The following is a 24,761-nucleotide window of genomic DNA, read 5'->3' as shown; positions in this document are numbered from 1 at the left end:
TTTTTTATATTTGTTTCGCTTTGTGGTGCCAAATGGTGCCCCTATATTGGGAAGGGGCACCACTAAGCCCTTTTTAAAGTTATTTGGAGGTGCAGGGGCTCCAACAGCCCCACCCCATCAACACAAAACAGTAAGTCTCCTGGGCCAATAAATCCAAGACCCCATGAGAATGTATCATATTTATTTCAAAGCAATCCTAGATGGAGCTCTATGCTCTTCAGCTGGAGAGCATGGCCTTGTTGTAGTAGTTTTTATGATGGCATTTTCTGTGACAAAATGTTTTAAAAGAAAGACTCAAAGACATGCTGGCTAATAGGTTTTATTGAAAAAACAATATGTGTCTCAGAGTCTTTCTTTTAACATTTTTTAGTCCACAAAAATGCAATAATTAAAACTGTGCTACAAGAAATCCTGCTGCAATGGCCAGTAACACAGCCTTTGTGCGTGGTGAGAGATTGGCTGCCTGCAGGGTGTTGCTGCAGGCCCTCTGTCATGAAAACCTTTGGCCAAACCCCTACCACACACGGCTGAAGGGTTGGCTTTCCGATCCTTCAGCTAAGACCCCATAGGTGGGTTGGATTTATGAATGGTAATAAAATGTTATTTTACTTCACAAAAAAATCCTAGAAATTCAGTGAAAAAAATAAAAGGTTAAAGTCACATTGTGGTTAGGTGAAAATGTCAATGACAATGTAACATTTTACACTAAAAAATCTCTGACTTTCATCAGTTATAGTTATCTCTAGTATCTATAACTCATGTTCTTGGGTAACTATATCTAACACTCTCGTCATGTACAGCTAATTACCCCACAGTCATGACATGTTCTATAACACCAGTGATAACATCACTGCAGTAAGTGAAATAACATAATTGATGAAAAGGTTGTGCATTTTGGGGCCACAGTTATATATATAAAACACAAGGTTAAATCTCAGTTATAGTTAGAAAATCTTTATTTATTCTTTCTACGCAAACCTAACTTAAACTACACAAACATTAGAAATTCTAAAGTTATAGTTACCTTAACATTATAATTTGTACACCATCTTCAAATTATTATAACTCATGCACCACAGTACAGATGTAGTGAACTCGGTAGCCACACTACATTAACTATAACTCTTGCCTTCACCATGCCTCACTTATACCCTTTCATATTACACCACTTATACCCTCTGAAATTAAGAAATTTATAACCACAATTGTGGCCTTGCAAATTACATAATTTTTAAGAACTCACTGCATGGTAGAGTGGCAATTTATAGTTAATATTGTGTGGCCAGCAAGTTCAATTAGCACATGATTTAAAAATATTGTCATTTCTTATTTTAAAATACTACCCTCCTATTCTCCCAATAAAAAACAAAATCCTTTAAACAACTATTAACTGTAGTTATTAACAAATTATAAATTATTACAACTATTAAACACATTAAAGCATGCATTTTATAAAACACTGCCTATCTGCTAGCCCATTCAGAGTAATAAATCAAAAAATAATCTAACTAAACTCCATATGAAAACCTGCTATGATATTTTAGTAAATAATTGATTTTCTGCAGTCAGTATTCACAAACCATGCCAACAGCATCTCATGAAAGGGTCAAAAATGTTTTTTTTGAAAGGTCAGGATAACAGTTCACCTCAGAATTATTACGTGCCCCAGATCATGTAAGTGCTTTATTTCTAGGTATGTGGTCCAAGCTTGAGTTCTACATCTCCATTCATCTGTATTCATGAGAAAACTTCTTTCAGAATCAATCCCTCAATACTAAAGGGTAACATACTAATCCATATTGCATTACATTTTCTCCAGATTTATGGCTGTGCTGGAGGATGGAATTACTAGAAAAAAACTACACCAACACAGTCAGGAACATCTTGATTTGTTTGTTACTCTTAATCATAATAGGACCTTTTAGCCCTCAGGTACTCTGTTAGCCCTTGTTCCCACTGCTTTTGCTGAATGCATCTGTTAGGCCAGATCACAAAAAGCATCTACTCTTCATATAAATTAAACTAAAGGAGTTCAAGGTGAGCTAATTTCAAAAAGAAAGACTATGGGGCTCATTATGACTTTGGAGGTCTTTTGGGAAGACAGCCGCAATGGAGGCCGCCAAAAGACCACCATGTTGGTGGTAATCGGACCACTGTATTACTACCCACACTGTAAAAACTGCCAAAAAACTGCCAAAAATCTGAAACCCCCAGGACACAGAAGGAGGGAAAAGAGGTGGTCCAACCACCAGCACTGCCAGCCCGACAAAAATCCACCCACCAGATTACGAGCCACAAATCACCACAGCAGTTCTTCCATGGCGGAAACCCATTGGCGGCCACAACTCACTTCAGTCAGAATACCACACTGCATTGGATAGTTTGAATACCCCACACCTGACACACATCCACATACCTGACACACCTACTCACTACACTATATAACACACCCCTGCACAACCCACAATCCTTTGCGAACAGAACACCATTCAGATTCTCAGAGAAGCCAAAAATATAGATTTCGCTCCTTTATACCATAGGCACACATACACATTTCACTCAGCACATACCCCACATCAGCACAATTACACACATCACTGGCACACACAATCCACAACAACAGTCTCCAACTCACATTGCAGCAAACACACCTCACCAATAACCTAACACTGCACCCTTACACTCACCACACCCATACACACCGTTTACACAATCACTGCCATGTTTCATTGATGACGAGTTGAGGGTCATAATGGATGAAATTGTCAGGGTAGAGCCACACCTGTTTGGAGCACAGGTCAAACAAACATCTATTACAAGGAAAATTGAGTTATGGCAAAGGATAGTTGACAGGGTCAATTCTGTTGGCAGCCATTCACGCACAAGGGGCCACATCAGGAAGAGGTAGAACGACCTACAGAGGGAGGTGAGTTCACAGTATCCAGGTACCAGATAGCTGTGCATAAGACTAGTGGTTGGCCCCCATCTCCTCCCCCACAGTTCACATCATGGGAGGAGATGGTGTTGGACATATTGGCCCTCATTACAACATTGGCGGTATTGACCGCCTACCGCCACGGCAACGGACGCCAACATACCGCCTCCGTGGCTACCAGCCAGCAACGCATATCATGACCATCAACGGTATTCCGCCAGAAATCTGGTGGAACAACGCCGCTGTTCATGGCGGAGGACCGTGGTAAGGCGGCACGGCTTACAGCAGCACCGCTACGCCAGCAACACACCGACGACCGTGTCATGAGCAATGATATGGCCTGGCGGTGCCTTGCTGGCGGAAGCGACTGCTGACAGCAGCGCCGTGGACCGTCTCCAGCCGGAAGACACCTGCAAGCAGGTAAGTCGGGTTCTCCGACCAGAGAGGGAGGTGGGGGGTGGTGTGTGTATGTGTGGGGGGTGAGTGAATGTTTTGGGATGCTTGCATGCGGGTGTGGTTCGCATTGGATGCATGCGTGAATGAGTGATTGTGAGTGTTGTGTGTTGTGGATGCATGTGTGTGACAAGATATGTTGGTGTGGGTTGTAGTGTGTAGGTATGTATGTGTGCATGTGTGGGTGGAGGTGGGTATGCGTGGGTGCATGTGTGTATATGGGTGCACGTGTGGATGTGTATATGTGCAGGGGCAGGAGCGGGTGGGGGAGGATGGGGAGGACTCTGGGGAGGGGGTGGGGGCAGTGGAGAAGGAATTCCCTGGCACTGACAGTGCCTACCGCCATGGTTTTTGTGACGGTACAAACACCACGAAAACCAAGGCAGTAGGCCGGGTCGTAATCCCGAGGGTGGGAATGTGACGGCTGCTGGGCTGGAGACTGAAGTCTTCAGCCCAGCGGCTGTTACCACCCTCCTGTCTAAATCCCATTTTTTTTACCGCCGGCCTGTTGGCAGTATTACAGCCGCTTAACACCGAACACCAGGGTTGTAATGAGGGCCATTGTGTCCTGGGGTCCTGACAGGAATACTTGGGGTACTGGATTCTGATAAGTACCCACAACATCCATGTCACACAATTGACTAATCCTCCCTATTTGATTATTTTATTCACTACACCTCTCACCTAATCTCCTAAAGCCCCTTTCTGGCATGTCACCTCTGCACTCAGCTCAACTGCCTTCACAGCCCTTCGAAATGGCACGTTAACTACAGGCTGATCAGATCACTTCAACTCCCAGAATGCACTAACCCATCATTGTGAAAACCTAGATTTTGCACATTACATCAAATGTTATGCATGTACAAGTAAAGCACTGGCTACACCATCTATAAGGACCAGTACATGGCAATGACAGCAATGCATCAACGAAAGTAAGATGACTGAGTCGATGCACATGTACAATATATAGTTACAGGACAATTTCCCCTGCATACTCACATACTATGTTCCTACTGGGACACCCTGATGCATTGTGTACCTTCAATGTGTGACATATAGCAAGCCTGACTATTCACCAGGTAACAGTGCTGATCAGTCATGTCATATATCAGACATAATCAGATAGTATCTGAACAAAACTCCATAACCAATTAGTATGACAGCTCTCAACATGGAGTAAGGGAAACAAGTCACAGAGTTGTATGTATAACTAAGGTATGCTGTGCTGTATCTGTCAATGTCATTGCAATGAATCATGTTAATCCACTGTCTGCATCTTGCAAAAAAGCAACCAAACACACATTTTAAGCTGAACTCTATGTCTCACTCTGTCCACGGGTAACCTTGCCATTGCCACCATGGAGAGGATACCTGAGACTATCAGTCCCCCTCAGGATGAAGGTTCCAGTGAGGACAACACGCTTCAATGTCTGAATACTGACGAACAACCTGGCCCACCTGGGACACCTGATCAGTCAATGACTCTCACTTCACCCTGCCCACATCAACTCCTCCTAAAACTGTAGCATCCACATCACAGGAAACCATTCACCCCCAAACCTGTGTCCCAGGGGCTGTCCAGTCTATTGTGTGCCTCACAGTACAGGCACCTTAGTCTAACCTTAACATCCCTGACAATGATGGACCTCTAACTACTGTGAGTGGGCACATTGTGCTAGGGGCAGAGGCACGTGGGGTAGGGTACGTGAGAAGGATGCTGTGGGCCAGACAATGGGACCTCAAAGACACACAACTGACCAGGAAACCATCTCCCAAATCTTGGGAGCTTACTAAAGTTCCCAAGAAATAATGGCCCAAATCATCACCATATTGGGGGAAAATCAATGGCAGCAGAGGGTACACCACCAGAAAGTCATGCAGCCTTTTCAGGCACAAAATGCCCACATCACTACCATTGCAGGGGTGCTGAGGGACATCAATACCACCCTGATTAGTTTCTCCACACAACATCAGGCCCCTTCCACTAGCAATGCTACATTTTCCCATTCTACATCTGCAGCAGCTAGTGGAATGGAGCCTCTGCCAGAGGAAGAACATGCCTCAGACACCCCACCCTCTGTAGTTGAAGAACCCCCCTGCAAATGTGGATGGCCACCCAGACATACAGCTGGAGCCAATGCCAAGACCAAACCCACTACCAGGAAGTGAACGTCTCCTCATTTGTCACACTTGTGTGTCACACAAACACCATGTTGACTGTTCAGAAACTCAACTCCATTTTCCCATGGTACAAGGACACTGGACTTGTGTAACCAACTGGTGTAGCAGCTGTCAGATAAATACATCAGCCATGACTTAACTCATCACTTTTGTTTTCATTTGTGCACTTTAATTGTAACTGATAATATTTTAAAATGAACAATAAATCACAATTAAACACAATTACTCTATATGCGTCCTTTAGGACACATGTGCATTAGTCATGCTTGCCAAATATGGTCTGTTCATGCCCCCCTGTATTGAACACCCAGTGTAATGGCCATCAGACCTAGGCTCCCTCAGCAGAAGACACATTACAATAGGAATGTCACAGGACATATGTCAGAGAGGTTGAAATCCAGGTCAACTCAACTGTATAGTCAGTTTTCCAATCTACAAACAGAGCATGAAAGGGAGAACCATCTGGCTGTAAGCCATGATGTCATACAATGCTCATACACAGGTTATAGAAGACAGGCCTATGCTAATGTACCTACAAAGCAGGAACACTCAGGAAAGTCCTCTATATCACCAGGTAGAGGCTCTTCACATACCATACAATAGCTACAATATAACATTTCTCATGGAACACACAAAGAACATGACAGAGGAACCCAGTACTTCAAGCATACACTAATATAAGCCCCATACCTGTAGGATTATCTCTCACCTATGTCAGTATACAGTCACATGCATCTTGGACAGCAAAGTTAGAACACAAACACAGCTAGCTCCCATGGCCAGCACAAAGTACTCCATCCATTGTGAAGTGAAAGGCCATGATCAAACCTTCACGCATGTGCCACTAACTTCAACTGGCAAGTCATACACCATTTTATATCCTCCTGAACCCCGCAGGTAGAATAAAAGGACTAAGCATTTACCACCCCACTTGTATGAAGGATAAACTAACAAGGTACCACCCCACTGAAACTAATCTAATTTTTACCGTCAGGTACATCTTTCATGTCTGTCAGCAATAACAATTGTAAACTGACACTGAATACATCAAGCCTAGCTTACAAATCCAAAGAGGATATAGTTAAATCAGTGAGCGGAAGGAAAAGAGGATACAAGATTGCATGGCACAAGCTCAAATCTGTGAAATTTTTACTAGGAGTGTATGTTAGCTTCTTCTGTTACAGTACATGAAAAAGCAGACCATTCTTTCTTGTACACTCTACAATTTTTCAGTCTGCATCCAAAACTCACACATAGGCATTGGAGCTGATTACACCCCCACTGATGAAGCAAGAAAGGTGTTGTAATGACAGCCATGTACTACAATTTGTGCACATTCATCACAACAAAAGGTCAGTTTCTCATACCTGTATATCAGTTGAAGTACTGATTGATGAGATCTTCCCTAAAGTCACCTGCTCCTTCTTCCTCTGGCTCTTCATCAATTGCCATATCATCATTTCCATCTACTGCTCCAGCTGCTATCTGTGGAATCTGATGTCCCAGGGCTAGACTGTGGAACATGTAGCAGGGAACAATTATTTGGCATACCTTGTGGGGCGAGTAGAGGAGGGTTCCTCCAGATAGGTCAAGGCACCTAAATCTTGCCTTCAGGAGCCCAAATGTATGTTCTACTACACGCCTTGTCATCCCATGGGCCTCTCTGTAACGGAGTTCTCCTGGCGTGGTTGGGTACCTCACTGGTGTCAACAGCCAAGGAAAGTTTGGAAAGCCTGAGTCATCTGTGAATACAACGGTTAAACAACTCAAAAACTGTATGTGTGACAGGCTATATTGTAATGACAGGAGACATAACTCACTTAAACACACTACAATGGAAACTGACCAACCGGCCAAGCCCTGTCTGTGTGGGGTCATGTGATTAGCTGTGGGACATTGCTATTTCACATGATGTAGGATTCATGCACAGATCCTTGATACTTGGCTGTGACTTGTGGGATGTACTGGCCTGCCAGACACACCACCTGAACGTTGATTATATGATAGTTCTTCCTTTTCCTATAGAACTGTTCATTTGCACTGGGAGGGTCCAAGGCCACATGGGTGCCATCAATAGCTCATACCACGTGAGGTATGTGTTTATCTCATAAAAATTCGCCTTTACATAGGCCAAGTCCGCTCGGTGGGGAAACCTGATGCAGCTGTCCAAGTTTCTCAACAATGCACACAAATACATTCTTCAAAACCTGACTGAACATGGGCTGAGATATCCTTGCTGTTAAAGCCACTGTATGCTGAAAGGACGCTGTGGCCAGGAAGCGTAGCACTGAAACCACCTGAACAATGGGCTGTCTGCCATAGGGATTGCAAATGGCAGGCATCAGATCTGCCTCCAACTAAGTACATAGATCCATTATGTTGTGACGAATAAGACAATATGGCAGTCATTACAACATTGGCGGTAAAAGCCGCTTACCGCCGTGCAGAAGTCCGCCAATACACCGCGGCGGCCGCGGAATTCCGCCACAGCCATTATGACCCACATCTCGGAATCTGCCGAAATTCAGACACCCACACAACTCCGCCACACCAAAGGTCAGTGATAAACTGGCGAAAACAAAACCTCCACCGTCACACCAACAGAAACACGCCCATGCTATCACGACCCATGAATCCACGCGGCGGTCTTTCAACTGCGGTATTCCATTGGCGGTACACACCGCCGCGCTCAAAATACACTCACATCTTCAGCGGACTGGCAGCGGACCCCCACCTCCTCCCCCACAACTAACAACATGGGAGGAGCAGGTCTTGACCATCATGTATCCAGAGGGCCTCGGAGGAGTCGGTGGAGGAATGGACACTGGTAAGTCAAATCATAACTATCATATCCCCCACCCTACCGGCATGCTATCACACCCCCCCACCCTCACCCCTCCCCCTTCACTCCAACTCCTCACTAATGTACTAATAACACAAACCACACATCCCAACACCAAGCCCTGCATGACCCAACAAAGCATGGACACCCCTCACTAAAGCATGCCCACTGCACATACCCAGAACACCTCCCCAACCATCATCACACAAGCCCCCACACAGGAATGCTTGCACTGGGGTACACGCACACCCACCCATTGCACACCATGACACACACACATGCAATAATCATGTTTTTATACCCCTGCAGGACCACTACGTAACGTCACCAGACAGGAGAGTCCAGACATCTTCACTCCACCCACAGAAGAGGCCCACAGTGAAGACAGCAGCTCGGGCCAACTGGATCCAGATGACCAGCCCAGACTATCATGTGCCTCGGGACAGTCGGTTCCCCTTGCACAGGCAAAACCCAACACTGACCTTCCACCCTCTGGTAACACCAGCACAGCACCCACCCCACAGGCCCATACCTCCGTACCCAGGACACGTCAATCAGCTGTGTGTCCACCACTACAGGGAACCCAGGATAGCCCACCACCTCAACAACAACAGGGACCTGGGGTCAGGGGTAGTGGGCACACGGTCCAGGGGACGGAGGCCCAGGAACACAGGGGAACAGGGAGGGCTGCTGTGTGACAGGGGGTGGACAGGCCAAGGGAACCCACTCTCCACGAGGCCCTCTCCTCCATCATGGGGGCATACCACCACTCCCAGGAGACGATGGCTACGGTCCTGGCCAAGTTTCAGGAGACCCAGCGCCTGTAGGACGAACAGTATTTGGGGTTCAGGGAGGAGCTCAGAACCATCAGCTCCGCCCTGGGCACCATCGTAGGGGTGCTGAAGGACATACAAAAGACCATGAGGGACACCGTGGCACTCCAACGGGCCCCTGACACTAGCCTGGACGATGAACTGCCCACCACCTCCGGCGCTAGTGGACAGGACGCCCCGCCACAGGACCACCCCACCCCCTGCAGACAGAGAACCACCCCGCAAACGGTCCGTGAGATCCAGGAACAGGACAGAGCAAGATGGCAAGACCCCGCCAGGAAATGAGACCACCCTGATTGTCCTCCCACTGTCCCACTTTGTTACCCTGTCCAGATTGGAACTGCCCCAGCTCCACTTCCTATGCCCATATGGGCAAAGCACCTGTGAGACGAATAGACTGGACTCTGCCATGGACATTCCTCCACCATCACCCATCACCATTTTACAACCCCCCTCCATTATTGAGCACTTAAATAAACACCCTTGAACCACAAAACAATCTGGAGTCAGTCTGTGATTTAGAAAATGTGTATTAGCTATGACAATGACAAAATCCGTTCAAAATTGTAATGTCAACATACCTATGTCACACATCACAAGTCCATGTAGGATGCAAGCAGATGACACACGTTGGTAATCACACCTGTGAAACCGTAATGGAAATGTACAACTCAGTTACCAAATACTGCTTCAAATTGAAAGACAGGATAGAGGTAGAAGCGTGAAAGTGAATGTAATAGTAAAAAAAATTGTTCTCACCTGTGTGTCACTGGAAATATTGCTGTATGACTGACTCCCTGTTGTCAATGTCTTTTTCCTCAGCTTCCTCCTCATCATTGTCCACAGGCTCCACATCTGCCACAACACCGTCATCTGGACCATCCTCCTGCAGAAAAGGCACCTGGCGTCGCAAAGCAAGATTGTGAAGCATCGAGCAGGCGATGATGATCTGGCACACCTTCCTTGGTCAGTAGAATAGGGAACCACCTGTCATATGGAGGCACCTGAACCTGGCCTTCAGGAGGCCGAAGGTGCGTTCGATCACCCTCCTAGTCTGCCCATCGGCCTCATTGTAGCGTTCCTCTGCCCTGGTCCTGGGATTCCTCACTGGGGTCAGTAGACATGACAGGTTGGGGTAACCAGAGTCCCCTAATAGCCACACACGGTGCCTCTGGAGTTGACCCATCACATACGGGATGCTGCTATTCCGCAGGATGTAGGTGTCATGCACTGAGCCAGGGAACATAGCATTTACCTGCAAGATGTACTGGTCTGCCAAACATACCATCTGTACATTCATAGAATGATAACTGTTCCGGTTCCTGTACACCTGCTCACTCCTGCGGGGGGGACCAGAGCTACATGGGTCCCATCATTGGCACATATGATGTTGGGGATATGTCCCAGGGCATAGAAGTCACCTTTAACTGTAGCCAAATCCTCCACCTGAGGGAAAACGATGTAGCTCCACACATGTTTCAGCAGGGCAGACAACACTCTGGACAACACGTTGGAAAACATAGGCTGGGACATCCCTGATGCCATGGCCACTGTTGTTTGAAATGACCCACTTGCAAGGAAATGGAGCACTGATAGCACCTGTACTTCAGGGGGTATTCCTGTGGGATTGCGGATTGGTGAGATCAGGTCTGGCTCCAACTGGGTACACAGTTCCTGGATTGTGGCACGGTCAAACCTGTAGGTGATGATCAAATGTCGCTCCTCCATTGTTAACAGGTCCACCAGCGGTCGGTACACCGGAGGATTCCGCCATCTCCTCAAATGTCCCAGCTGACGGTGCCTAAGAAGGACTACAGCGACCACAGAGTCAATAAATTCTCAGGTATATACCCACAGCTACACAGAACACGACACCAAATACAAAACTCTTCCTGTATGTGTGTTGAGGGTAGTCCTAGATATGTGTGACGCAGTAGTAAATGAAGCCATGTGGGCCCCTGAAATGGTGGCTGCCTGACCTCTAAACTGGGACAATGGGATGTGAGGTAACTGCGCTGGCGTTGTACACCGTAGCGGTAGGCGGTCGTAGACCGCAGCGCAATGCTGCATTGGTTAACATTGGACCCTAGGGGTCCCAGGAGTCAATGATGAAGTGCGCCGGCGGTGATGATATGCACCGCCGCAGACACCACCGCCGCGGACGTGACCGCCATTTTCTATCTATTCAATCACTCGATACTTGATCTTTGACAGGAGAGGACCTACACTGATAGTGCTGCTGTGACCTCGGTCTGGAAGAGACAATGGCTGCTGCGACTGGGGAAAGGGCCCCTGCCTTCACTGCTAAGGAGTTGGAGAAGCTCGTGGACGGGGTCCTCCCCCAGTACACGCTACTCTACGGTCCTCCAGACCAACAGGTAAGTACACAGGGAGCACATTGTATGGGCTATGCCTGGGTGGAGAGGGCTGGATGTCAGTAGGAAGTGGGCAGAGTTCTGCGAGCATGAAGGACTGTGAATGCATGTGCCACATGGCAAGGGTAGGGATGGGGGCCACTCACTTCGACGGTGCAGTTGCTAATGACTTCTCTTCTTCCCCTGTACATGTCATGTAGGTCAGCGCCCACAAGAAGAAGGACATTTGGCGTGCCATCGCCAAGGACGTCCGGACCCCGGGGGTCTACCAGAGACGGAGCACCCACTGCTGGAAAAGATGGGAGGACATTCACCGCTGGAGCAAGAAGACGGCGGAGGTTCAGCTGGGGATGGCCTCCCAACGTGGAAGGGGTGCCTGTTGCACCATGACTCCCCTGATGTTCCGGATCCTGGCGGTGGCCTACCCTGAGTTGGATGGGTGCTTGAGGGCATCACAGCAGACACAAGGGGGTGAGTACACTCTCATTCTGTGGACTTTGCGCGCAGTGGAGGGGTCTGGGTGGGGGAGGAGAGCTGTGGGTTTCCCTAGGCCATGGCGAGTTACGTAGGCTGGCCCCTCCAGAATGCAGGCCATATGCCACTCCACCTCTGTAGAGTGCCAAGTACAGATAGACATGCCCAGGTGTCATCTATGTGGACAGATGACACTCATAGCCATGTAGGCCATATCCCAGGAATTGCATCTGTAGAGGCCAAGAACATGTTTGTCTGTATTGTTCATCAACGGTAGGGGTAAGCCATGCACTCAACCTGTCTTTCTTCTGTCGTCCCCGCCCCCTTTTTGTGCTCTCCCTGTTATTTTGTGCATCAGCATCATCAGGCAGAGTTACAGTGGCACCGGAGCACGAGGGAGCTGCATCCCAAATGGCCATGGAGGGCCACACCACGGACTCTGAATACACCAGTGGGACGGAGGGCGAGGGGAGCTTCACGTCGGTCACTGGATCAGCAAACAGCGTCACGGACTCGTCCGCTGATGGGAGCTCCCTTGTGGTGGCGGCACCACCTGTGCCCCCCACTTCGACAGGTACAGCCGCCACCCCCCTACCAGCACCGTCCTCCCAGCAGCCCCTCAGCCTTCGCTCTGTGCCCGCTCACCCAGGAGGGTGGGCATCACCTTCGCCCCAGGCACCTCAGCCCCTGCCCCTGTCACCCCTGCTGCCCTCAGTGAGGAGGCCATTGACCTCCTCAGGTCACTCACTGTTGGGCAGTCTACCATTGTGAATGCCATCCAGGGTGTAGAAAGGGAGTTGCAACACACTAATGCATTCCTGGAGGGCATTCATTCTGGTCAGGCTGCCCATCATCGAACTCTGCAATCTCTGGCCTCAGCACTGATGGCAGCCATTGTCCCTGTGTCTAGCCTCCCCCCCTCCAACTTCCTCCACCCAGACCCGATCCTCTGTACCCCAGCCTATCCCAACCACACCATCAGACAAGCATGCACACACCTCAACACACAAAAGTAGCTCAGGCAAACATAGGCACCACACATCCCACAGGCACTCACACAAGCATCACCCACATACAGACACTGCAACATCCACTGCCTCCTCTGTGTCCCCCTACTCGTCATCTCCCTCATCCCTCCCAGTGTTGTCTACACTCTCACCTGCATGCACTACATCTACAGCCACTAGGACTCGCACCAGAACACCCAGCACCACACCCCGCTCACCTGCACTCACCACCCCAACTACCATATACACGTCCCCTGTGTCCACTCCCAGTGTGTCTGTGATGCCCCCTACCAAAGTACACAAACGCGGGCACCCACACACCCAACATCCATCCACCTCACAACAGCCTCCAGTACCTGCACCCAAATCACCTAAAGTTACACCTCCTACAACCACCTCCTCTTCCTCCACTCCCAGACCCCCTCCAGCTACCCATCCCAGTGTTCGTCAGAAACTTTTCCTGAGCAACATTGACCTCTGTGCCACCACCCCCACTCCTCCAATTAATAGGTCCCGTAGTAGCACCTCAACCAAAAAAAGTCCGGTACCAGTGGTGGGTGTTAGAGGTCTGTGGAGTGCACCAGCCACCAGGGCATCCAGTGTGACACGGAGCCAAAGCACTGCCAGTCCACCCCCGGTGAAGCACCTTAAGTTGGAAAGTGCCCGACGGGAGAGGGTGAAGACTCCTGTCGGCAAAACAGCTCACAAGGGTCCCTGGGGGAGTGCCGAGTCAGCTGTGACTCCTCCCAAGGTGGTGAAGGGGCAGAAGAAGTCTCCAAAGTCTGGTAAGAGCAGCACGGCGGAGAAGGCCGCCATCCTCCCCGCCGGCCGGGACGCCACCGCCTGCACTACCGTCACTGGTCCGGAGACCACCGCCAGAGTCATTGCCCTGGAGGGCAGCACTATCGTCACTGGTCCGGAGACCACCGCCAGAGTCAGTGCCCTGGAGGGCAGCACTATCGTCACTGGTCCGGAGACCACCGCCAGCATCAGTGCCCTGGAGGGCCATGGCAGCCACAGCCCCGCTGGGCACTGAGGGACCGTCATGCCACACACCGCTGCACAGGTCAGAGACAACAAAGTCAAGCACCGCTGAACAGGGCAAAGACTGCCATGGCAAGGACTGCTGAACAGGGAAAAGACCGCTATGGCAAAGCACCGCTGAACAGGTCAGAGACAGCAAAGTCAAGCACAGCTGAACAGGGCAAAGACCGCCATGGCAAAGACCACTGAACAGGGCAAAGACCGCCGTGGCAAAGCACCGCTGAACAGGTCAGAGACAGCAAAGTCAAGTGCCGCTGAACAGGCCAAAGATCGCCAACTCAAGCATTGTTAGCCCATGTGCAGCTGGGACAGTGACGGAACTGGGACCGTCACGGGGAGCGTGATGCACTCTGGGCACCATTCCCCCTCCAGAACCAGTGGAGAACAGCATCCACTCCGTCTGTCCTTCACAGGATGAAGCACTCTGGGCACCAGTCCCCCTCCAGGACCAGTGGAGAACAGCATCCACTCCGTCTGTCCTTCACAGGATGAAGCACTCTGGGCACCAGTCCCCCTCCAGGACCAGTGGAGAACAGCATCCACTCCGTCTGTCCTTCACAGGATGAAGCACTCTGGGCACCAGTCCCCCTCCAGAACCAGTGGAGAACAGCATCCACTCCGTCTGTCCTTCACAGGATGAAGCACTCTGGGCACCAGTCCCACTCCAGAACCAGTGGAGAACAGCATCCACTCCGTCTGTCCTTCACAGGATGAAGCACTCTAGGCACCAGTCCCCCTCCAGAACCAGTGGAGAACAGCATCCACTCCGTCTGTCCTTCACAGGAGGAAGCACTTTGGGCACCAGTCCCCCTCCAGAACCAGTAGAGACTGTTATCCACTTGAGAGACTGTGGCTTTGCACTCCCCAGGATGGTACAGTGGGCAAACCACCCACTTGTGAGACTTGAGAGACTGTGGCTTTGCACTCCCCAGGATAAAGCAGTGGGGAAACCACCCACTGGAGTGACTTGAGAGACTGTGGCTTTGCACTCCCCAGGATAAAGCAGTGGGAAAACCACCCACTGTAGCGACTTGAGAGTCTGTGGCTTTGCACTCCCCAGGATAAAGCAGTGGGCAAACCACCCACTGGAGTGACTTGAGAGACTGTGGCTTTGCACTCCCCAGGATTGAACAGTGGGAAAACCACCCACTGGAGTAACTTGAGAGACTGTGGCTTTGCACTCCCCAGGATTGAACAGTGGGCAAACCAACCACTGTAGAGACTTGAGAGACTGTGGCTTTGCACTCCCCAGGATACATCAATGGGCATGGAGCCCCGTCGTGGATCTGGCGTGGTGCTGTAATCCGGCTGAGGTGCCCCTCCTTCCATTCCCCCTGAGGTGCCTGTTGTATTTCTATCTGATGCACTTGCAGTGTTCTCTCCATTTGTGGACAGGTATCTAGTGTGGGCCTCTCCCATGCTTTGTGGGCCCAGTGGTCCACGGACATTGATATGTGCATACCTGAAGTACTAATCGTGATGCAAAATGTTTAGAATGTTTATATATATCTGTATATATTTGGTTACTGTATTTTGATACATTACAATGGTTGAACTGATTTCCTTATGTCTTTATGTGACTGGGTTGTGGGTTGTTACTGTGATGTTTGGAAATGCATTGGTGTGTGTGTTGTAGTGTGCGAGGTTCGGGTTGGGGGTGGGGGTGTTGCGTGTGTGTGTGTCTGACTTTTGCCTCCCCTATGTCGTAGGTGCAGTACTCACCGTAGTCTTCGGCGCCGCTGTTGCTGGTGTTCGTAGGGGAGCAGAAAAACAAGCGCAGGGAGTATTTGTAGTTCCGGCTCCATGGTGGCCTCCTTCCTCGTGGAGTGTGTTGAGGTGAGCGTTTTCCCATTCAAAGAGCTGTTTCCGTCGTGTTTATATCCACGGTGAATCCGCCCCGGAAAAGGTGGCGGATTGGCGGGTTGTAATCGTGTGGGCAGTACATTGTCTTCTGCCTGTCTGTTGGGGGTGACCGCCGCGCTGCTTGTCTGTACCGCTGTGGCGGTCGGAGTGTTAAAGTGGCTGTCTATGTTGGCAGTTTCCGCCACAGTCATAATTCCCTTTTTTTCCGCCGGCCTGTTTGCCATATTACCGCAGCTTTAACACCGTCCGCCAGGGTTGTAATGACCCCCTATGTCTGGATGACATGTCTTTCCTCCATGGTGTCCAGGTCTACTAGTGGATGGTACACTAGTGGTTGTCTCACTCTCCTCACAGCAGGATAACTATGTTGAGAGAAGTGAAAATACTATGAATTATGCAGTATACACACATCAGATGCCCTTTTTTTTATTACCTCACACCTAACATCTGTATAGGACGCCCAGCACTTCTGACATGTATAGTACAGCCCATAGATATGCATTGATTTCCCCTTCCTTGGTACCCATTGGAACTATGACAATGGGATTGGACATATGAAACTACTGTTAGAGCATATGTGTGTAAGACTTAACTATCTTGCACTAATCACACATATGTTTTGGTAAAGATCAATGTCTTTGCATGGACTAAGCACCTCTGGGTAGCTGTACATAGTTATCACCATACTTATTCACTCAACACAGCTTTTACTTCACAATTGCACATTATGTTACACAAACACGATGGCCCTACATACAGATGTACAGCACTTTAGGGGATTAAGTGAATGCTGCAGATTGGAATACACTTCCAACTATGCAATGTGCCCAAAATGGCAAGGGGCCTGACCTACTGGACTGGGCAGGTGGAAGTGACCTAGGCTTGCTGGCGAAAGTCATCATGACAGTAGGTGGTCACGACTGCTTTGTAACTTGCCATTGGAAAACATTGATGACTGGGGCGAACTTGACCCAGTGGTGATGTACTCCAGCAGTGATGGTCATGTATGTGGCAGCCGTGACTACCATCTTCTGCACTATTGCTCACTTTGACTCCTGACACTGTTGCCTCCAGGACCTGATCTGTTGTGTACTGCTTCTGGGAGCCATCCTGCCATGTCCTGAAGGTGATAGGGCCCCTGCTTCATTCCAGAAGCGCTTGAAGGGCTAGTGGAGCAGGTTCTACTCTTGTATGGGTAGCTAAATGGGGCACCAAAGGAGCAGGTGAGTCTAATGTCCTAGTTATGTGTGATAGGTGTTTTTTGTGCTGTTGCATCGGGCATGTGAATTTGTGAGGGTGTTGATGCATGCAGATGGCATTATGTAGTGGTGTGTGTGCAGAAACAAGTGGTGTGTGTGCCTACTTGCTGTGACTGATGTGTACTGACCACTCCTATTGTATGGCACAAGTGTACATGACCTTCTCCTTTTGTCTATGTCATCCATGCAGGTCAACGCCCATCAGAAGAAGGGAATTTGGTGTGCCATTGCCAAGCAAGTGCGGACCCTGGGGGTCTAAAACCGGCGGTGCACCCATTGCAGAAAGCGGTGAGAGGACCTGAGAAACTGGGCCCGGATCACAACTAAGACCCAGCATGGGATGCCCTCCCAATGAGGAAGGGGGTGCCCGTCAGACCCTGACACCCCATAATGGCTCGCATTTTGTCATTGACCTACCCTGAGATAGATGGACAGCCACAAGGGGATAAGTACTGACTGACTACAATGTATTTTACTGTGGTAGTTAGGTATTTTCTGTCACACTTTAGCAGCTGTGACACAGTAATAGGTGCTACATGTATGTTGACTAGACTAAATAATGGAGATCTGGCTTAGAGTTTTGCATGTGTATGTTTAGATCACGTGTGTCAAGGAATATCTATGACTGCATGTGGAGATGCACAATTGACAGTGCCACATGTGTGACTCTACCCAGCCATATAGATGTATGTAGGCTGCTGTATAATCTTACACATCTAGTATTTCCTGGTACATTAATATATTTATATGAATATGTAGCTCTAAGGTGTCAGACCACTCTCATCTGTTAAGATCAGCTGTTTGTGCTACATAGTGCCTGACAATTTTGGTACAGGGTGTAGTTACCCTGTGTCCTGGAACAGGTATTGACATGTGAGGCTGGCATCTCATTCAGTCAATAGGAATCACCAGTATTGGACTGTTCATATGGGTTTGTGGAGGTGTCCCCTTAGCCCCTTCAGAATCATACTATGGGGTATGTGAAGGTGGTAACAGAAGGGCATCCAACTATGGATATCTGATTTTGTCTATTTGCCCTTAGCAAGCATTTCCATGCCATTGAACTTTGGGCAATTTACTTTTCTCCCAATGCCTTTGTTTTGGAGGAGGTAAGTCGGTATGCTGTCCTACCATTTGACAATGTGCAATGTCTATGCTTAATGTGCCAATGCCCTACCACTAAGAGTGCAACATATTTTATTAGCTGCCTACATCATATCTCAATGGGTACTTGGGGGCAGATCTTTTAGAGTGGGACAATCATTGTTGCCCTTAATGTAGCTAGTGTGGACAGCTTGGACAGGAACTGTCATTGGTTCACCTCATATTTCAAGATGTGATGGTTTAGCTGTACTACTATTTCTCATACAGGTGTTGTTGTAGTGGGATATGTTATCAGTGCAATGGCAGTAGTGTAGGCCCATGTGTTTATTATGTGTACATGTCTTTTTAGTGGGATATGTGTGTTGTCTGTACTTAGCTACTGGACTTCACATGTCAGGAACAGTGTGAGTGATGGTGGTGTACTTGTGATGTAATGTCTTGGCTCTGCATCTGCATGTCATGTGGAACGTAATGTGCCCTATTGGGATTTAGTAGGATGCCCTTTGTTTAGTTGTTGTAACTATGCTCTATATGATTGTCACTGGTTGTCTCATGTGTGATAGGCAGGCCACTGTAACTATAAATGCATTTCTGATGTAATATGGAATATCTGTGAATTGTGACTGCAGCTATTTCTCTAAGATTTGGTACATGTAGTGACATAGCTGTTCTCTAGAATTAGAATGTAAATTTGTTATGGCAACTGTATGGGCCTGCCACATGTTGTGTCTTAATCAGAGATTGTTGCCATTGTGTCACATATGTACAGAGGGATCAACTAGGTATGTGTTTTGAATGGCAGGTGCTGTATCATTTATGAAAAGACTTGTCTTTACTTGTATGGAATATGACTTATGGTCACGGACTGCTCAGGTGTAGATTCGGAATATGCATGATATTGTGTTATCATCCATCTGCATTTCCTAATGGTGATGAGATAATTGAGAATTATGACCTGGATTAGGATGATATATCAGTTTTAGACAGAGCACGATGAGCATGCTGACATAGATTTACAGGTAATTTAATGGGGTGCACTGGTTGTACTACCTTACATGGATTGTGATGCTGGTGAGAGAGATGTCTAATGGGGTAGCTAGAAGTAACATGTTTTGACATGATGTAGGATCTCTGGGTTCCAACATAGGATTACCTTGCCAGGAGATGTATGGCTAAGGTTGTGCATTTTGCAAAGTGTGTATTTGAAGAATGTGATGACCCTCTGTACCTCTCTATCTCTCCTTCCCTCTCTCTCTGTTTGTGTGCATCAGCATTGGCAGGTGATGGAGACAGGGCACAGGCGAGTGGGGATGCTTCCGGCCATGAGAACCGGAGTGCTGATACCACCAACAGCGAGGGACCCAGTGGCCCAGAGGGCGAGGGGAGTGCCACGGAGAGACTGAATCCAGCACATCATCTTTAGAATCCTCCTTCGTTGGACACTCCCTTGTCGTGGCAGAGCTATCTGGGACCACCTAAGCACCATCTTTGTCTGCCATCCTCTTTCTACCACCACCCTCCCTGTAGCTCCGCACCCAGTTGTCTGTGCCTGCTCAGCCAAGAGGATTGGTGTCTCCTTTGCCACGGGCCCCTCTGCCCCTGCCACTGTCAGCCCTGCTGCCCTCGGTGAGGAGGCTATTGACCCCCTGAGGTCGATCTCTGTGAATCAGTCGACAATTGTGAATGTCATTCAGGGACAAGCAACTCAGGTACAGCAGAGTAATGCGTTCCTTGAGGGCATTCACGGTGCATTGGCTGGCTTACAGAGATCTGTTAGACTTAACATCCTTGGTGTGGTCTCCACTAACTTTTTTCCCCTGTTTCCCAGGTTGTTGATGTGTGCTGTTTTTGCTGTTTTTGATACTTTTGGCACTTTTGTGGGCCATCCTGCAATTGCTGCTTTTGCCTGTGAAAAGGGGGCAAAGACTGGACTTTGCTGTGCATTCCTGCATGAAGAAGAATCTCCAAGGGTTTGAACTGAGTTTGCCTCCTGTTGTTGAAGTCTCAGGGCCATCAAAGACTTCCCCTGCCAACACCTGGACTTTCTGCTAAGACTTCTGCCCTGCCAAGTGGTGCCCTATCCAGTTCCTGAGCCCTTGAAAGATGAAGCTGGCAGACAAAGACTGAAAATCCACGCACAGACCTCTGTGCAGGGAAATTTTCAATACACCTTCCGTGACACGGCTGACAAATGTTGTCCCGCCGGCTTCGCAGCAGAAATCAACTCTCCACCTGCATCACAGCTGGAAGATCGATGCAACGCACCTGAAGAAATGATGCACAACACACACTAACGGAGGCTGATAACGACGCAAACCCTGCGAAACGCGGTTTTGTAACACAGTGCAACTGGATTTTCAACACAAAATCGCTGGGTGTAGAAAAACAACACAAAGCCTGTCCGGACCTGAGGTGCCCATCTGGATCGACACATCACTCTGTTGCAGGAGAGAAGAAACAACGCACGCCGACCCAACTGGAGGAGGAACGACGCACTGTCTTGCTTGCAAATGAGAAATCGATGCATCGCTAGCCTTTTCTGCATCACGCTCGCCTGTGCAGCTTTATTTTGACGCTACCCAGGTACTTTCGGATGCTAACAATGTTGTCACTGTTTTCTAAAGGATTTAAGGCTTTTTAAATTCATAACTTGACTGGTGTATGTTGGATTTTTGTCATTTTGGTCTTGTTTTGTTTAGATAAATATTACCTTTTTTCTGAACCTGTATTGTGTCATTTTGTAGTGTTTTTACTGAGTCGCTACGTGTGTTGGTACAAATACTTTACACATTGCTTCTGAAGTTAAGCCTATCTGCTCATGCCAAGCTACCAAGGGGGTGAGCACGTTTAACTGAGGGTGATTCTCCTTTGCTCTGACTAGAGTCAGGGTCCTTGCTTGGACGCGGGTAACGTGACTGTCAAACAAAGACCCCATTTCTAACAAGATCCTTTCAGGCTCTGCCCCTCCCCCTGATGGCAACCATTCACCCTTTATCTTCCATCCCCTATCCAACTTCCTCTTCCCATTCCCAACCCCCCTTCCCCAACCCAGCCATAGCACATAAACAGACAGGCATGCATCCAACACAAAATCAAAGGGTATCATTGTCAAACACAAGCACCACAAGACCCACCACAGACATGCACACAAGCAACAGACACCTGCAGGCACATCAAGAGTCACTACCTGCCCTGACACCCCTACCACCCCAGCATCACATACACCTGACACAACTGCAGTCACCACATCAACATTCACTGATACAGCCCCGCCACCTATCCTACCCACAATCAGCACAATAGCAGACCCTCAGACATCCACCCCAGTCACCATATCTGCAGACACTACAACCACAGAGATGCCTTCATGCAACACATCCACCATGCCTGCGTTCACCACCCCAACAGACACTCACAGATCCACCACGGCATCTCCCAGCACCTCCACCTCCCCTCTTCCCAAGACAAATAAACACCCACACTCACCCACACAACAGACACCCAGCACTCCCAAGCATATCTCATGCTCACATGCACCCAAGACATCCACCAAAACACCTCAGACAACCACTCCCTTTCCTTCCACACCCAAATCCTTTTGCCATGACCATCCCCATGTGTCAAATAAAGCTTTCCTTTCTGAGTTAAACCTTTTCCCTACTCCTCTCTGACCCTGTGTGACCCCAAAATGCTCTTTGTCCCTCCCCAAGCCCTTCCACCTCCACCACCTCCCCCGTACCGCCTGCAAGTACCCATGCCCCCCCCGCCAAGAAGTCTGCCCCTTCCAAGGGTTCCCAGTCCTCCCCTAAGCCTCAACCTAAGCCCCCTCTCAAACCCAAGCCCAAAGATGCCCCTCCCAACCCCCCTCCAATCCCCGAGGGTCCTGCCACTCCCTTGATGCCCTTAACTGTGGAGGGTACTTGGCAGTTAGGAGTCAAGTTAGGTGCAGATTTAAGTGCCATATGTGCAACTTTCACTTGTAACATTTGGACCGGCCTATGGCCTTAATCTTTGTATATTTTGATGTTATTACATCTTTTTTTACTCCTAATATATCTCGTCCAACCTGTTGTTGATTCAAAAGTTACATCTTTGTACTGCTAGTATTTTCTTAGAGTAGTTTGGTCTTGGCTGATTTTATTTGTTTGTGAGTAAGTTTTCTGTGAGTGGTTACATTTTGGATGCTGTGGTAATGTTAGTTATGTTGGTTATGCACTTAATTTTGGGGAGTGGTTAAGGGGACAGCAAAGAAGGGTCAGTGCAGTAAACACCACTGGCCATAATGAAATAAGGCTGCCCAAAACAATAAGAATGATTGCTGCAATCAATCTGTGAACGAAGCAGCACTTTCACTTTTTTAAGCTGTTGAGTGCCTTTGTCAGATGTCAGTACTAAGGTCCTCAGGAGCAGATGTCCACTTTCAGCAACTAGCACCAGAGAACCCAGATCCTGCTGTTAAGCAAGGTCATGTTAACTAACCATAGGGAAGAATAAAGGTACAGTTAGACCACAACGCAAAGAAAAGGCTAGTTGTTGTAATTTCTCCGTCTGTTTTATATAGGTATTTGGGAGTAGGTTAAAGCATAATCATCTCCATGATGTGCACATTAACACACTGAGTCAGCAGGAAAAATCCTACGCAAACTCAATCCTCTATAATTAAGCGCAACTCCCAACTATAGCAAGATGAGAATGGGGGATGGGTAAACACATTTAATAAAAAAGGGTCATTAAATCAGGGGGTCCCGCTATCACATGGACCATCATTTCCTGTACCATTCCCTCAAGTGAGAGAAGGGCTGTGCATCATTACATCTGGAGAAAGTCTCCAGGGGCACTAGGTGGTGCAGTATCCGATGAAGTAGCTTCCACACTGAAAATTTGCCAAAACCCACCTCTGAAACAATATGTTTTAAACTTCTTGATGACCTGTGATTGAACGTCACTGCATTTCTGATCCTCTTGTATGTCTCAAAGACCAATTTTCCATTTAGAAACCTCATTTTGACATTTCTCCAAATAATGTTGATTGATGGGCCTTAGAAACAAAGGATACCCTATGAAAAATCAATGGACTTCAATAGTGCTTCATATTGATAGGAAGCAAAAATAATTAATGGAATGTAGCCACTTAGATATTACAGTGAGGACATAATTACAGATGTTTACTGAAGTTTAAGGCAGATTTCAGTTTATTGCTTGATTTACGTCTTTGTTCATTGTCTCTTGCAAATGTGATATTTTCTTAAAGATGTTTAACATTTTCTATCATTCCTTTCCTCCACATATGACTCCTCTTATTTCTGCAGAGGAATTCTACTATCAACCGTGCTCTGTACACATTCTTATATCTCTTTGCCACTATTTATCATCTGTTTGCTACAACTTTTCCTGATTGCTTTCATTCCTTAGTATGAGCCTCTGGGTTTTCTAAAATTACCTTATCTAAAATCAACTTTATACACACTAACATTCCCTTTGACAAGATGTCTTCTTCTGCCTTGTCAGCTACTAATGTCTCTTTTTCCTTATTCTCTCCCACTGCTGACTCTGAACTTCTCTTTTTACATTAGCCAACGCTATGGTGGCACTCTTAAATCCTGTTTCTGCTTCTTTACAACTCCTATCCCTGCCTCTCCATTCTTTCTACTTACCTTAAACTCTCTCAACTACCTGTTTCCTTTACATTCTTTCCACTTCTAAAAAACATCTTGTGATCCATCAGTGCACACTAGTTTCTGACTTTTATGTCTTCTTCACTTTCAATCTCTTACCTCTCTGATTCCAGTTCCACTTTCTTTGTTTTGTTTTAAAAACATCCAAAGCTTAGCCTCTGCCATTGTTTCCTATCTAGTCCAGCTTTCCATTTTCTCTTGTCACTTATCCTCTGCCTTCAAAATGAGGCTTATGTCTCTGTCTTCTGTGCATGCCCTTCTAGATTTCAATATGATCCTTTCTTCTTCTGAGGTTTTGGAAATCATTGCCTTTGACTGCATACTTTTGTTGTTTCTAAACCTCTTTGGTGCTTCTTTACAGCCCGTTTGCACAATCGGGCTTTTCCTAAAATTGCTTAGTTTTTACACAATTGTCTGAATTATTTTCTGTGCATCCTTGTTATTCCCACTGATATATTATGCACTGCTTGTTGTAAAGGTTTTCTCTTTGCAACATTCATAAAAGCTCTATAAATATTATAAAATAGATAATGACCTGAAAATTACTTCACAAGATAATTGGATAAAAATATAATTTGATCCTTTTTTGGAAAGTCAATTGTTTATTTTACGTATTTGAAGGACAGAATCTGAAGAGCATATTTTTAAAGAACTTTACACTTAATTGGCAATGATATGGATCCAGTTGTCAGCGTTTTTCACTGGTCACATTTTAT

Source organism: Pleurodeles waltl, chromosome 7 (assembly GCF_031143425.1).
Source record: "Pleurodeles waltl isolate 20211129_DDA chromosome 7, aPleWal1.hap1.20221129, whole genome shotgun sequence".
In the NCBI taxonomy this organism is placed as follows: domain Eukaryota; kingdom Metazoa; phylum Chordata; class Amphibia; order Caudata; family Salamandridae; genus Pleurodeles; species Pleurodeles waltl.
The sequence above is the reverse complement of the archived record's forward strand: the minus strand, read 5'-3'. Positions refer to the sequence as shown.